This window comes from Lichenostomus cassidix, chromosome 1Ab (assembly GCF_008360975.1).
Source record: "Lichenostomus cassidix isolate B80296 chromosome 1Ab, HeHo_3.0, whole genome shotgun sequence".
NCBI classification, from domain to species: domain Eukaryota; kingdom Metazoa; phylum Chordata; class Aves; order Passeriformes; family Meliphagidae; genus Lichenostomus; species Lichenostomus cassidix.
This window is the reverse complement of record NC_139481.1, coordinates 674,327-688,100: the sequence shown is the minus strand read 5'-3', so window position 1 is coordinate 688,100 and position 13,774 is coordinate 674,327. Positions and strand designations below refer to the sequence as shown.

Below are 13,774 nucleotides of genomic sequence, written 5' to 3'. Positions count from 1 at the left end.
TTAAGGACTATTCTGACATAAATACTTAGATTTCTATGTTTCCATGAAGGAATCTGACCAGGAGAATTGCTGTTTAACTAGGGCAGCTCTGTGACAGAGCCAGGGCAAAAAGGAGCTTTGGACCAAATTATTGGGAAGTCTTTCAGATCAAAGCAATTGCCTGTTCATATGTGCTTCCCCAAAACTCAATGGTTTTTGGAAAAATTTCCCAATCAATCACAGAAATGGGGCTGAAAAGGAAGGAAATCATCTGACATCCTTAAGGCAACTGTGCCAAGGTAATTCCCAAAAAGTAGTTCTTCCCAACATCTTCCCTGGTGAGAGAGGCTATAAACCCAGCCTGGGCAAACCCAGGCTCTGTTAGCTTTATTCTGAAGCTTTTCTCAATAAATAATCAATAAGCAATTATCATATTAAATTATTATAAAGAATAAAAATATTATTTTGATTATAATATAATTATCAATTGTAAATAACTTATTTTTCAATAAATATTCTAAATCCTTGTTGCAATTTACACTCACTGGATATTGCTTTTTTCCACAACATACCCCAAAACTACATTGGATTCTTTTACAAAAGGACAAAAACCAAAGGTAGCAACATGTATCAAATCAGCATTAAACTGATTTTCTGACCTTGCTGCTGCCTCCTCTCCCCTCCATCACTGAGCTCAGCCCCAGAGGATATCATCCCATCCCCTCCTCTCCAGTTTTTCCAGCCAGCCAGCCCAAAGCAAGCAGATCTCAACTCCTATTCTCCCCCAGGAGCCCAGGAGGCAAGTTTCAGGGGGAACCATATTGCAGTTACTTCATCTATATATTATCTTGCATTATCTCAGTGTTTTGCTAAACCATATCCCTTTGCTTCTTGAACTTTGCATAACCTCTACTCTTTCCTCAGATTGTTTCATACACCCTTATGCTTTTCTCCTCTTTTTTTTTTATTTTATGTACATCTAGAGCAGATTTTCTGGGAATAAAAAGTTATTCAAGAAAAAGTAATTCAAATTTAGACTCAAAAATACTTCCTGATGTACAAAGCCTTTAGGATGGGGACTCAGCTTGCCATCCACAGTGAATGTCCTTCATCTGTCTGATGGGGTTGGATGATCACTGAGAGAATTAACACTGACAACTGTAAATATTGCCTTTCCCAACAGAGACACCAAAAGAATTACATGTAGGATTTTAATTTTTTTGGTGGTAATTTATGTTTCCCAGCTATTGCATTGAGCTTTCTGAAAACTCCTTCACAGACAGGTTTAGGTGAAATAGAGAAGCAATTACTGCTCTAATTGGCTGTGACCTCTTTCTGCTTTTCCAAGGAGGCAAAAAATCCTTTCCAAGGATTTCTACCTGATGTAGAAATCCCAACTTTCTGTAGGTGTAGTTTGAGAGACACAGTTCCCTCTGGATAATTCAAAAATACACCAAAAATCATTATGCTGCTTACAACTTCCTTTGCTACTCTTGTGTTTGAAATGCATCCCAGATTCCTCAAGTGTTGTGCAATTTTCTTTTCTTCCATCAGTCTGGAGCTGTGGATTCTTCCTCCTCCTCTGCTGCCCTTTGCTCCTGGGGAGGCTGAGGAGTCCAGATGCCAGCTCTGAGTCAGGAGGGAGACTTTTGGTGTATTTTTGAATTATCCAGAGGGAACTGTATCTCCACATCCCACAGGACTCAAGTCAGCTGTGCTGCTCTCTCTCAAACACACCAACAAGGAGAGGAAGAAAACCTTGCTGCTTGGTTTCCATTCTGCCTTGGATAGGAAGAATGAAAAAAACTCCATTTTTCATTTGTGCTTTTTTTAAATCCCTGTTGAATTTTAATCCCCAGCTTGTTGCACATAGAAAACAGACTCTTGGAAAGTGCTTGCTAAAGAGAGGTAGAAGTAGAGGTAAAGCTTAATTATTTACAGTTTAGGTCCCAAGGTCATTTATTGCCAAGAGTGAACATAAATCACCAGTTTCTGTTGTAGTGCAACCAGCAGCACTCAATAGGAGCTGTAAGGCAGAGCAGATCTCCACCCTTAAATAACTCTATGGGACAGACTTTGAGAGTGAGAAATGTGACAGAGGGGAAATAAATCTGCTCCAGGAGTAGGAAGAACTCTGAGTGCACACAGCAGCCATGGGGCAGAGCTGCCAAAATCCTGCTGCTGCTGGGATAACCTGCAGAGAGGGTCCTGAGAAACCCCAGGGATTTGGGAAGCTGCAGGAGTTACTAATCACACAGCCAAAAGCACAATTTTCACTTCCTCCCTGCTGAAAATACAGGGAGCTTCAGGTGACTGAGACTGAAGATCACAAGATACCAAACAGGCACGAATTGCTGTGTTGATCTGATTTCAAGCAGGTGTTGGAACCATTTCACATTTCATTTATTGCTCAAGTTCCAATCAAATCCTTCTTCTACTTCAAGGGAAAGGATGCTGCACCTTGCACTAGGAGTTCAAGTACTTTGGAGCACAAATCACCCACTGGAGAATAACCACTTTGGGAGTTTATTCACACACATCATTGCAGCCAAGCCATGGGGTTTATACCTGTGGGAATGTTTGCAGAAGCACAACAAATGCTGAGTTATATGAGGAATGAAAGTTCAGTGATTCAGCAATGTAACAAGTCAGCTGCACAATTATTATACAGAACAGCATCACTAATAAAATCTATTGTCACAGAAAGTTTTATGCTGGTGAACAAGTGGGATTGCCCTGCTGTTAGGGAGTTATTTTCAAATGGCCATAAATGAATAAAAGTGTGTTAATGACCTAGCAGAGGTGAAAAGAGGTACAAGTTAATCCTTGGTTTGTAAATTAATTTCCCTGCCTCACACACACTACTTGTGTAGGCTTAGCTACACAAATTCTTAGCAAACAATTTCTGTTTAGCTCTTTTAAGGAGAGTTAAGGATTTTAAACAACATTCCTAACAAATATAAGCCAGACCTTTATTTCTATGACCTATCAATTAGATAGTGGACTATCAAGACCAGCCAATATTTGAATAGCAGCTATGCAAATACATTGAGTTGCAAAAGAGAGATACAGACTTGACTCTTCTCTCTCTTTTAGCCAATGAATCACCTTTTGTTCCCAAATTCTGAGCTCTGCTCACCAGTCCTTTCACTGCACCAGCTGCTCCTTATCCCTACCATGTTTGAACAACAGTATAAACTGCAGAATAATTCAGGTTGGGGTGAACTCTGGAGGTCATCTGATCAAAACAAGACTAACTTGGGAGTCAGACTGAGATAGAATCTCTAATCATGTACAGTAATCACAGACAATAATCACAATGACTTCTCAGGGCACCAGAAACACACCAAGTGATCGACAAACAGCACAAAACAAAATAAACTCTACAAAATAAACTCTCCCATTCTGGTCCCATGCTGGTCCTGCATGAGACCAAGAGCACAAGGAAAGGTCTTGGCAGGAGCAGAGCTGCCCACCTGTGACCCACAGGCAGCTCAGCAGCACTTTAGGAAAGCTGGAGATGACAGCCAGGCTGAAGAGGACAGAGAGCTGCCAGAAGGAGCAAGGTGGGTGAAAAATCAGCAGAGGAGCATTGCTCAGGAGGAAATCAGCCCAGCTCAGCTGCATAACCACAGAGAGCTCCCTGAGCCCATGCAGGGTCCTGCACAGTGCTGGGGCTGGGCTGGAACTGCAGAGCACTGCTCAGGAGCACAGAGCTTCTCACTGCCTCCCTCCCTGCCCTGGAGGGATGGGGAGATGGGGAGAGCAACCAGAAAATGGTAAAACACACAGATTGACAGAAGAACAGCTTAATAACTGAAACAAAGTATAATAGTAGCAGTAGTAGTAAAAATAATAATAATGATAATAATAGTAATACAATAGTAAATTTCTGTAAAGCAAAGTGAAGAGACAAAGAAATGAAGCCAAGCAAGGCCCAGTGCTCACCCAGTGCTGCAGCTCTCAGCCTGTCCCCAGCAGCACAGGCACCTTGGCAGCTCCCTGGTTATATAGTGCCCACGAGTGCTGTGCTATGGGATATCCCTTGGCTGTCCCTGTCACCTGCCCTGCCAGCTGCCTGTGCTCAGCATGAGGCACTGAGAGTCCTTGACTCACGGTGAGAGTGCTCAGCAGAGCCAAACAGGGCGATCAGCATCTGCCAGCCCTGCCCCACACTGCTCTGGGGCCACAGCAGCAACAGGAGCTCTGTCCAGCTGAAAGCAGACAGCTGGGGAGGCAGGGCTGTGACAGCAGGGAGGAGAACACATCTGCACACATCTGCACACATCTGCACACATCTGCACACTCACAGCTCCTCACACTTCACCCTGACCTGAGGGCTCACTGGGGCTGTGGGGAGAGCAGAGACTGAGTTACAGCAAAGTGCAGAGCAGAGAATGAACATTTCCCAGCCTGCCAGCCAATCTGCCAGCTGTAAATGGGATAACTGCCTGGCAGGAGCATCATTCATACAGCCATACAGACATCTATATTATCCATATATCCATACATATACACATTGATATACATATATATATACACATATACACATACAGATACACACTGAAATGAGAAGTGCAGCAGTCAGTGTGCCCTGCTGAGTTTGGTGTCTCTGGGTTTGACACACCCCAGGCTGCTCCAAGAGCATCATTTGATGCTCTGCCCATCCCACCCCACAGCCTCTCGTGGCTCCCACAGGCTGAACAAACCCCCTTCAGTTAAAAATCCTGGAAATGCTCACTCTGAGGAGTGCTACAGGCAGGCTGTGTTACAAGGTGTGTCCAAAAAAGAGGATCAAATTTTGCTGTTCACACTCTGACCACACTGGAAAATGGAATAACTGCTTCTCCACCAGCAACAGCAACAACAAGAATGTTCTGAACCAATTCCAGGTATTTAACAAATCACAGTTCTTAAAATGACCCACTGCTCAAAATCCCTGGAGGTTGTAGTGGTTCCTGGCAAACTGAAAACATTTTTCCTTCCACACTTCCTCTCTGCAGCACAGCTGAGTGACCTCGGTGGTGGGAGAAGGTCAGAGCAGACGAAAAAAGAGTCTTTAAAAACACTGTTTAAGTACTAAATCCACATTTTGGAGACAAAGCCAACTTAATTAAAAACGTTTAGGTCTTGCAACTCAAAAGAAGAAGCAGGAGTTCCAGGAAGAGCTATTTGAGGCTCCTTGGCCTCCCAGCAATCCCTTCCTGCAAGGAAAGGGAGCAGCAGCATGAACAACCTCAAAAACATCAAACTGCTGAAGGAAAAAACAACCAAACAAACCAACAACCAAACAAACCAACAACCAACAACCACCCCACAAAAAGGGGGAAGGAATGGGGTGAGGGGTTGATTCTAACTTCACATCCCTCTCACTCTGCCCTGGGTGTGACAAACTGACATAAATCACTCTTAGCTTTTGCTTGGTTTGTATTTCTGCTCTTTCCCAGACTCTGTTTGTCTCCTGACCTCCACGAAGAATCAAAAACTGTCAGTGATGTGGGAGTTCAGAGATCCCCACACCCTGCAGGGTGACTTACAAACTTCTGCACTGCCAGAGCTCAGCACTCTTTTTTATTTTCTTTTTCTCTTTTTTACAGACAAACATCCTTACCTTTACAATGACTGCTTCACCATTAGGAGAAACAATTTTAAACAGGAGTTTACTGTATGCCACATGTGCCACCTAGACTTAGGGTGTCTCAGAGTCAAAATGAAAGCTCAGCCAGAAGGCAGAGAATATCCATGAAATAGCAAAGGAATATCTGCCCCTGCAGTCCCAGGAACCTCTGCACCAACCTGCCCACCTCAGCTCTCCTCGTGTTAAAACACACATTGAGAAACTGGCAGCAATTATTCTTCCCAACAGTTAACCTCAAATCCTGGACCTCTTACAGCATGCAGACAAAATGTTACTCCAGTGTAATTAATTCCCTCTGTTTCCTCTTCCCAGCATAACTCACTGCCTGTTTACAGCTCAGCTCATCTCCTCGTGTGTTTGCCAACAGCACAGAACAGCACCCTTGTGCCTCTGGCTAAGTGATAGAGACAATCAGAATGTACAAAAAACAGCCAAGGAATGGATGAAAATAGGAATAAATGAAATATCTGAAAACTCCTGAGCTTCACTCCAGCTTGCTTCACTCCCACACAGGCTGATGGGGATTTTAGCATCAACAGCTCCAGGGTGGCATGAAGGAGACTGAAACAGAAAGTTTCTTTGAGCCTGTTTGATAAATATTGAAATAATGGAGGAAATAAAGGAAGTAACCCCTGAAAGCAGGCTAGAAGCACTTTTCCTGAATGCTTATTCTCCTCAAATAGGTTTGTACCTTTCTCCTGGAAGAGCACCAATCTCCAAAATAAATAAAGTAAATGCTTGGAGAGTAAAGGCAGTAGTTGTGCTCTGATAAACAGCAACATAAAATGCACTCTGCACTCAGCAGAGCTGGGAGCAGCCAGCAGAGATTGCTGAGCCTAACAGAGCTCTGGCAAACCACTCATGGCACTGCCATGGCTTGAGATCATGGGTTGGTATCATGGGTTGGTATCATGGGTTGGTATCACGGGTTGGTATCACGGGTTGGTATCATGGGTTGGTATCATGGGTTGATGGTATCATGGGTTGGTATCATGGGTTGGTGGTATCATGGGTTGGTATCATGGGTTGGTATCATGGGTTGGTATCATGGGTTGGTATCATGGGTTGGTATCATGGGTTGGTATCATGGGTTGATATCATGGGTTGATGGTATCATGGGTTGGTATCATGGGTTGAGATCATGGGTTGGTATCATGGGTTGGTATCATGGGTTGGTATCATGGGTTGATGGTATCATGGGTTGGTATCATGGGTTGGTATCATGGGTTGATGGTATCATGGGTTGGTATCATGGGTTGAGATCATGGGTTGGTATCATGGGTTGGTATCATGGGTTGATATCATGGGTTGATGGTATCATGGGTTGGTATCATGGGTTGAGATCATGGGTTGGTATCATGGGTTGGTATCATGGGTTGGTATCATGGGTTGATATCATGGGTTGATGGTATCATGGGTTGGTATCATGGGTTGAGATCATGGGTTGGTATCATGGGTTGGTATCACGGGTTGGTATCACGGGTTGGTATCATGGGTTGGTATCATGGGTTGATGGTATCATGGGTTGGTATCATGGGTTGGTATCATGGGTTGATGGTATCATGGGTTGGTATCATGGGTTGGTATCATGGGTTGGTATCATGGGTTGGTATCATGGGTTGGTATCATGGGTTGATATCATGGGTTGATGGTATCATGGGTTGGTATCATGGGTTGAGATCATGGGTTGGTATCACGGGTTGGTATCACGGGTTGATATCATGGGTTGGTATCTGTGTACTGCTGTGCAGCAAACTGAACATTAGATCTTCACACAAAGCTAAATTCTTCATTATTTTTCAATTACAGATCTGGACAGTGTTTGCTGTACCACTCAGGAACAGCAGGATTTTTCTCCTCTACCTAAGAAGTTCTGCCTCAATGAAGTAGTAAAGGCTTAAATAAACTTTTCACCCTGATGAACAGATACAGAGTGAATCAGTGGGCAACATCTCTGCTACAAAAGCATTACTAAACCACTCCATCTGTGTAACTCTTCACAGACATTTCAGTTCATGACACAAAAGAGAGTCAAGAACTCAGGTCAAGGAACAGAAACAAACCCACTGAAAGTTTCATGCTGTTACTGACAATCAGAGCTTTTCATTCCCTGCATATTTCAGATTTCAGAGGATGGTAGACATCAACAAAATGTTTTCTTTACATTGAGAGAGTCTGAAAATGGTGCCAAGGAAGATCAGAGGAGCTTGCTCTCTTTTTTGTTGCATCTTGAGGTCAGACACTTTCAAACAGAGCTTTTGGCACACAATGAAATGAACCAAATCAGCTTCTCCCAAACTGCTGGCTGTTTGTGACACAACCTGCCAAGCCTCCCAGCAATGCCAACCTTCTGCAGGAGCTGAGTTGTGTTCCAGCCAATGTGAGCAGGATGGAGCTTTGCAGAGCTCACCTGCCAGCCTGGGCAGCTCTGCCAGGGGAGCTCCTGGGCAGCAAAAAAACCAAAAAATATCATGGGAAAAACCAAACCCAGGCACTTGGGAGGGCAAAGGTTTCATGGTAGAATTTTCAGTCTTGAAAGAGAAATACTTTTCAGCAAAAAAGACTTGAAATTGAATTCCCTTTTGCCAAGGTGACTGTTTTGGAGAGGAGATTGCTTAATATATCCATCCTCCCTCACCCACATCACTGCAAACAGATCCCCAAAGAGCTTTGGCTCTTTATTCATCACAGCTACAGTGTTCTCATTCGGCATTTCTATTTTCAAAGGTTTAACAAACTGTGTGTTCTAATTCATAAGCAGTGTGATAGTTTGGGATTTTTCACGCGTTTTTTATTCCAAACAGAATTAAAGCACATTTAAGCTCAGCTGTAAACAGATTTCAGTACACACTAACAAGTCAGGTAGCAAAATAAATACCAGTATTTTTTCTAGGCTAACCCTGATGTTTGGACAGTTGTCTGGGATTTCTGTGACATGATGTTACTGAAGTATTCACATCTGTGCATTAAAGCTTCACCAACTCACAACACTTTTCCTCCCTCCTGTTTGGATGGAAACAGAAAGCAAACAGTTCCTTGCAGTTCTGAGTTCTCTCCTTGGCTGATCACAGAACTGAGTAACCAGAATGACTTTTTATTTCCAGCTGAAAATGTGTCAGTGATTAACAGCCCCTGCACTTTGATACAGGGCTGGAAGATTTCTTCTGAAGCAAAGACAGACCTTCTGCTTCTGCTTACAAGCAAAGAATAAAAATTTTAAAAAAAACAACAAAAAACCCTCAAGGAAAAAGACATGGAAGGGGAAAGGGAGCTTTCAGTTTTGTTTCTGCATGCCTTTTTCATTGCAACTTAAATTTGCATATCCTTCTTTTCCTGAGAAGAGAATAGGTGACTGGAAAACCACTACACTGTCATATATTAAAAAAAAAAAATTAAAAAAAGGTCAAAAAAATAAGGTCATTGCTCTCCTTAAATTCTGAGTGAAACTGAAAAACTGAAGGACAGCAGAGTTGGGTTTATGGACACTGAAGGGAAGAGTCCAGCCTGGGAGACACTCATTTCATTGCTTGGCACCCCTTGGATTGAAAAAGAGAAATAAAATTAAAAGAGATGAAATTTTGCAATCTAGCCTTTTCTGTTTGGCTCCCTTTAATGACCTATAGATGGGAAGTGTCAAACATCACAGTAAATCCCAACACACAAAGCATGGGGACAAGAAGGAAACAAAAATCAACATTCAGAAAGATGGGGGAAAAGGAAAAAAAGGAAAAAAAAGAGAAAAGAGTGGAGTTTTCCCACATGTTGAGCTCCTCAATTATTATTCAGCCACTTGAAAGAATCTACTTAGCTCATGTTCAGAAGTTGTCTTTGGAAGCTCAGCAAGAGCTTTAGCAGCAACAACAAATAAACAGCAAGGGAACTCAACCAGAGCTCTCTGTCTAAAGCAAATCATCACAAACACTGCTGCAGAAAGTCCAGTGAACCCTGAGTAGCATTTTTCCTTTGCACTGAAGAAAAATAAACCATTTTTTTTTCTAAATAGAGAGGAGTTGACATTTTCCGGAAAGGAGGAGAGGGAGGCTGGGTGCTGTGGAGAGGCTACTGAGGGACAGAATAAATCCCAAAGTGGGACAGAATCAATCCCAAAGTGGGACAGAATCAATCCCAAAGTGGGACAGAATAAATCCCAAAGTGGGACAGAATCAATCCCAAAGTGGGACAGACATCAGGGTTCCACTGGAAGAGGCAGCACTGCTCACCAGGCTGGGCACAACCTGACTAAAATCATATTAAAATGCACTCAGAGCTGTGCCAGGGAATCCTACCCATCACTCAATATGCACAGCACAGAGCTCCCCCAGATTCAGGGCATTTGAAAAATACACAGCAGAGTTCTAAAGATCCTCTCAAGCACATGGAGTTGGGTTGTTTGTATTTTCATGGTTTTGCTGATGGATCTTTCTGAGTTTGAGCACTTGGGGAAACAACCTCCTCTCCCTGCTGCAGAGCTTTGAGGTTTGTCACCTCGAGGTTCTCCCCAGCTCAGTCTGAACTGCTGGCAGCTCCTGAGTGGCTTAGTTAAAATCACCTGCAGTAAGGAGTATTTAATTACATCTCTAATACCTTGTTCAGGCTGCCCTCCTGGATTTTTGGGAATCTGGAGAATGCTGCTAACAGAGTGGAGTCAGAATGTACAGGAATGAATTAAAGGCAGTGCAGAGCTGTGCTTTTCACATCTGACACATTCTCCAGGGCTAGCAGAGCACTTCCCATCCTCCTGCAAACCCATTTGCTCGATTTCAGCTCAGCTTTGGAACTCTGGTGATGGATGAAGGTGTGCAAGGCAGTGCTCAGCAGCAGCTGCTCCCAGGCAGGCACTCCATGGAATCCATCTGCCAGAGAGCTCTCCAAATAAAATAAAATAAGTTTCACGTTGTCAGGAGAGCTGACTGCACCCCAGCAGTGCCAAAAGGGAAAGGACAAACCCAGAGTGAGCCTGGATGGGCTGTGGGATCCCTGGAGCCCTGGGCAGAGCTGGGGATTGATTTCCCTGCAGAGATGAGAGCAGAGTCCTTGCAGACATCCCTGTGCCCTGACAGGACAGGCAGAGCTGCTCAGGGGGAGACTGAAATCCCTTGCAGGGAGCTCTGTGGAACTCCTGTTTGGTGGTTTGAACCCTGACCTCATCCCCAGGCCTTCACACCTTTTGCTTGCAGCTCTTCCTCAGCAGATGAGCTGAAGAGGAGAAGAAGTGTTTGTTCAAACCAGCAGAAGGACACAATGCCCACTGCTGGTTTTTTGGAGTTTTTTTCCCCCCAGTAAACATGTATCATTTTTCCCTGAGCTGCTGTCCTCCCTTCCTCCCTGCCCAAGACACAGACACGGAATTATTTCACCTCCAGACCAATCTGTGGTCTCTAACTTTTAATAATTGAAAACATTTACTGGTGAAAAAAAGGTGCACCTACCCGAGGGATAACGATTTTAAATAAAAACCCACTGCTTCAATGACTACCTTGCTTTCTCTATTTCCACACTCCCTGAAAATCAATTCCAACAACTCTAAAACCTTTCTCCTCCAAAGCTGCTGCCCTGAGCACTAAAGTTGCTGTATTATTTAAGGGCTGGGGTTCTCCAGCAGCAGGAAGGAGCTGCATCCACCTTCAGTGTTCCCAAGATAGAAGCTGTTCTGCCTGAGCTGAGGCAGGAAGAGCAGCAATAAATGGAATTTAAGGACAGGTAGCTTCCAACCTGCAAAACCGCAATGGTTACGTGACAAGAGCACCAGAGCTGTTTCCCTAAACTTTCCATTAATTAAAGCCTCCTTATTTTAGCCTGCCTTAACAAGCCATGGACCTTGAAATGATGTATTTGTGTTCCTTGTTCTGCTTTGCCTCCTCCAGCACAAAGCAGAATTACCCTCGTAATTTTTCAGGCCAGGGTGATTTTCCAGCTCTGTCTCTAACCAAGGCAGCAGGAACAGCTCAGGACAGCACTGACCAGCTCAGGACAGCACTGACCTTCAGCTCTTTGTCCAAATACTCCAACCATCCCTCTGACCAACACGCCAAGAAGCTGCCAGAGTCCCACCTGGACTATTTCACCCTCTCTGCACCCATAATACAAACCATCTCTGCCCTTCCCAGGGCAGCAATTCAGCCCTGCTGATGCTCTGATGGAGCTCTGGCCATGGACAGAGTGGCTGCCTCCCCAAATGCACAGATTTTTACATGATTAGCCATAGCTGAGGCACATATGTTGTTTTTAACAGCAAACGTGTGCTTTGCAGACCAGGCTGCCTCTCATCAAGAACTCCTTGGTGCCACAGGAATTCTTGCCCAGGAAGACAGCAGTCAGCCCAGCATGAGAGATTCCTAAATAAACCAGGGTGGTTTTTAATGTCATTAAATTACAAGGTGTAAGGCAGAACTCCACACATTGCTGTCGAAGCATCACAGCATTTCAGCTGCTGGAAAAAGCAGATTGCCTTTGTCTTATCAAGGAAAATCACAGCTTGGAAAAACTGACTAGAAACCACCTTCCCCATACAAAATAAATGGTTAGCTTTTGTCTTTTGCAGAGGGGTTCTGTCTGGTATTAAGTGAGAACAGATCAGCTCAGAGGTCAGACAAGCACACTTTTCTCTCCACAGCACCTTCAAAAGGAAGCTGGGATGCAGTTTGTCTGCACACAGCCACACAGGATTGAAACAGGAAAAAAGCCCAAATCCATGCACTTACATAAAAGGCTTTGGGCAGTTGTTACATTTTCTGTTCAGCTGGAAAGGAGTGAACCAACACACACACACAATTTTAATCAGCCTGCTGCTGACAGCAGCCCCTCACTGCTGTTACCAGAACCTCACAGCTGGCATTTCCAGCACTGAAGCACTAAAGAAGATGATATAAAATCTCCTCTGATTGGGAAAGCCCAGTGATATCATCTAGTGTAACACAAATGCTACAGATTCCACGTTTGGCCTCAGCAGGATGTTGTTCATCCAGTGGAGGCAGAGAGGAAAATAATCCACAAACATACAAATAGCAAGGATTTCCTAAGATTAGTTGGAAACCTCATTTGGGTCACTCTCACTTTCTGCAAGCCCATCAGTAACCCTCTGGAAAAACAAGCACACAGGACAGTCTGTGCATCAAGAAATTCAGAATTTGCCACAGATGCCAATTGGTAGAGACAGAGGAAAGAGAGAAGCTGTGCTGCTGCTCAACTCACCAGGGTCACCTCTGCAGACACCACGAGCCTGGGGAGATGCTGTCCCTGCACTGCTCAGCTCAGCTGGCTGGCATCTCTGCACAGCTGCCCAGCAGGACAAAGCACTGGAAACCAGAAAAAACACAGGTTCAGTTTTGTAATTCCACTGCACATTATACAGTGAGTTATCTGCTAATCCCTGACTTCTTAAAATGGGATTTCCCTCAGTGAATGACAGAAATGCATCTCTGGTTTGATTCCTCCCCTGCTGTCAGAGGGACCTCCCTGAACCCAGCAGTACCCCAAAGAACTGTGCAGAGCTAACAGGAACCTGCTGGTTGGGATAACTGCACAGCCTGCACCCCAAACCCTCCTGACTCTGTCACCCCTCAGTCCTGAATCCAACATTCAGGAGTTGGTCCTGTTCTATTCCATTTTAGTCATATCCAACACTTCATTCTAACTCAGCTGTAATACAAATCACTTCCAGCTGTGCACCATTCCAGGAACTGGTAATTCCTTCAAATTTCAGCAAATATGACCATTTACAGTGGAATTGTCTCATGAGTTACTCTCTTTAGGCTTTCATTCTGACATTATCCCAGTGCTGTGACCTCTATGGAAGGTTCCTTTCCCTCTCCTTGCAGCACCAGCCCTGCAGTGATGTTTCCCATTTTACAATAAATGCCATTAAAAATAATTTAAAAGTACAGATCAATCTGATATAGCAACAGAGCCAGGAAGAAGCAGTAACAAGTCAACTCAGTAACAGGACAAGTGACAATAGCTCAGTTCAATCAATCTGAATTGATCCAGGAGCTCCATATTAATATAGAAAGGAAGTAGTGTATTTTCTGTACCTTCTCCAGAGGTCCTTTCCAACTCTAACTAAGGATTATGTGTGTTCTGCAAGCAAAAAAATAAAAAAAAAAAAAGACAGACTACATCTCTTTTCTTTTTCAATAGTAATTTATGACCTCAGTAGCT

General features: G+C 43.9%; 1 protein-coding gene across 9 annotated transcripts in view; it reads right to left on the bottom strand.

The window, feature by feature from the left end:
- The window catches only part of EPS8 (EGFR pathway substrate 8, signaling adaptor), a 78,672-nt gene that overhangs the window by 42,157 nt on the left and 22,741 nt on the right, over positions 1 to 13,774 (bottom strand). For 6 of the 9 annotated variants that reach the window (XM_085049260.1, XM_085049258.1, XM_085049250.1 and 3 more), the window contains exon 2: positions 12,809 to 12,912. The exons of the other annotated variants lie outside the window; for them this stretch is intronic. The gene's annotated coding sequence lies outside the window, so the exon portion shown is untranslated. The remainder of the gene's footprint in view (positions 1 to 12,808; positions 12,913 to 13,774) is intronic. 9 annotated transcript variants of the gene reach the window in all.